Source organism: Neovison vison, chromosome 10 (genome assembly GCF_020171115.1).
Source record: "Neovison vison isolate M4711 chromosome 10, ASM_NN_V1, whole genome shotgun sequence".
Taxonomy (NCBI): domain Eukaryota; kingdom Metazoa; phylum Chordata; class Mammalia; order Carnivora; family Mustelidae; genus Neogale; species Neogale vison.
The window spans coordinates 19455889-19457969 of record NC_058100.1 but is presented as its reverse complement, the minus strand read 5'-3'; the positions used below and the strand labels follow the sequence as shown (position 1 = coordinate 19457969).

At 42.5% G+C, this 2081-nt stretch overlaps 1 pseudogene; it reads left to right on the top strand.

Annotated features, from left to right (window-relative positions):
* Nucleotides 1-247: 247 nt before the first annotated feature.
* LOC122918102 lies at nt 248-1806 on the top strand (annotated as a pseudogene).
* The last annotated feature ends 275 nt before the right edge of the window (nt 1807-2081 follow it).

Sequence of the window (2081 nt, the reverse complement as noted above, 5' to 3'; positions counted from 1 at the left end):
TTATAGGATAATAATTATGTCAATATATTATGCTTTAGTAAAGACAAAGAAATAGAATAAAAAATGTAGATATGTTTTCTGTATTAAAAAAATTTAGGAACATGGGGGGAAAAGGGAAGAGAATGTCCCCCATCTGCCCTCCGCTCCTGGGCGCTCTCACATTCATAGCATCCTCTTCATGAATTACAGGGGGGCGGGAGAGGGGGGGTGCAACACAACACCCCAGCAAATCTCCTGGCCCCCGAGCATGGCTAGCTTGTGTGCCATGCAGGTGAAGCTAGAGCTGGGACACCGCCCAGATGAGGAAAAAACTCACCATGGCGGGCTTCACCCATGACTGGATGGTGTTCATGCGCCACTCAGAGCACAGTGACATACAGCACCTTGTGGAGAAAGTCGTCTTCCGCTTGCATGAAAGCTTTCCTAGGCCAAAAAGAGTGTGCAAAGATCCACCTTACAAAGTAGAAGAATCTGCGTATGCTGGTTTCATTTTGCTAACTGAGGTTTATTTTAAAAACAAGGAAGAACCTAAGGAAGTCTGCTTTGATTATGACTTATTCTTGCGTCTTGAAGTCTAGCCACCAGTGAATCACCTCTGTGGTGAAAAGCTAACTTTCAACAACCCCACAGAGTAGTTTAGAAGAAAGTCGCTGAAGGCAGAAGGGGACCCCAACAGGAGCATCCACACCACCACCACCAGTTTTTCAAAGCCTCAGAAACTGATGGAGGAGCTCAAGGAAAAACCTCCTAAAGACTCCAGAGAACATAAAAGTGCCTTCAAAGAACCCTTCAGGGATGACAACAAATCTTCCAAAGAATCCTCTAAGAAACCCGAAGAAAACAAATGACTGAAAGAAGAAAAAACCATTCCTAAGATGGCCTTCAAGGAACTGAAACCCATGTCGAAAGAGCCAAAACCAGACAGTAACTTATTCACCATCACCAGTGGACAACAAGACAAGGAGGCTCCCATTAAAGGCCCCCCATTTCAGATTCCAAAGAACTCTCAGCCAAAAAAAGGAAAAAAAAGTAGCTCAGATGCTTTATTTAAGAGTTTTCTAGCATGCCACCACTGATTCTCATGTGTTCTGCTGACAAAAAACAGATAAAAGATAAATCTCACATCAAGATGGGAAAGGACAAAATTGAAAGTGAGACCTCTGAGAAAAAGAAACAACTTTACTACCATTTGACGATATTGTGGATCCCAATGATTCCGACATGGAGGAGAACATGTCCTCCAGATCTGATTCTGAACAACCCAGACCTGCCTGCTCCAGCTCCAGCTCCAGCTTCACGCTGTCCCAACCAGACAACAAGGTCCTTTAAGGTCTGTAATGAAAGATCTGCATTCCGATGACAATGAGGAGGAATCACGAGGGAGAGGATAATGACAATGGCTCTGAAATGGAGAGACCTGTAAATAGAGGAGGCAGCCGAAGCCGCAGTGTTAGCTTAAGTGACGGCAGCGACAGTGTTCTTCACCCCTCCATCACAAACCTCCACCACCTTTATTAAAAAGCAACAACAACCAGGTTCTTGAAGTGAAAAGTCCAATAAAGCAAAGCAAATCAGATAAGCAAATAAAGAATGGTGAATGTGACAAAGCTTTACATACTGGTGGAACTTCACAGAAGGTTAATGATGCTGAGGGAGAGACACATTCTGCAACAGGTTGTGAACCTTATAGAAGAAACTAGACACTTTCATATCACAAACACGACATTTGATTTTGAGCTTTGCTCGTTGGACAAAACCACAGTCCGTAAACTACAGAGTTACCTGGAAACATCTGGAATTTCCTGAGGATACAACAACTGGATACATCAAAAACTATTGTTTTTTGGTTTTTTTTGTTTGGTTGGTTGGTTGGTTGTGATTTTTCATTTGTTTGTTTATATGAGAACACTCAGAATGATGCAACCAAAAGGGAAAAAAATAAAAATCAAAGCCTTCAGCTTTATTTTTCTTTAAAGCCAGTTATCATCTCTTGATAAAGGAGAGGTTAAGCAAACCAGCCTCAGCGGACCACTCTTCTCTCCAAGGAAATGCCCAGAAAGAGTTAGCCTGGATAGATTTGA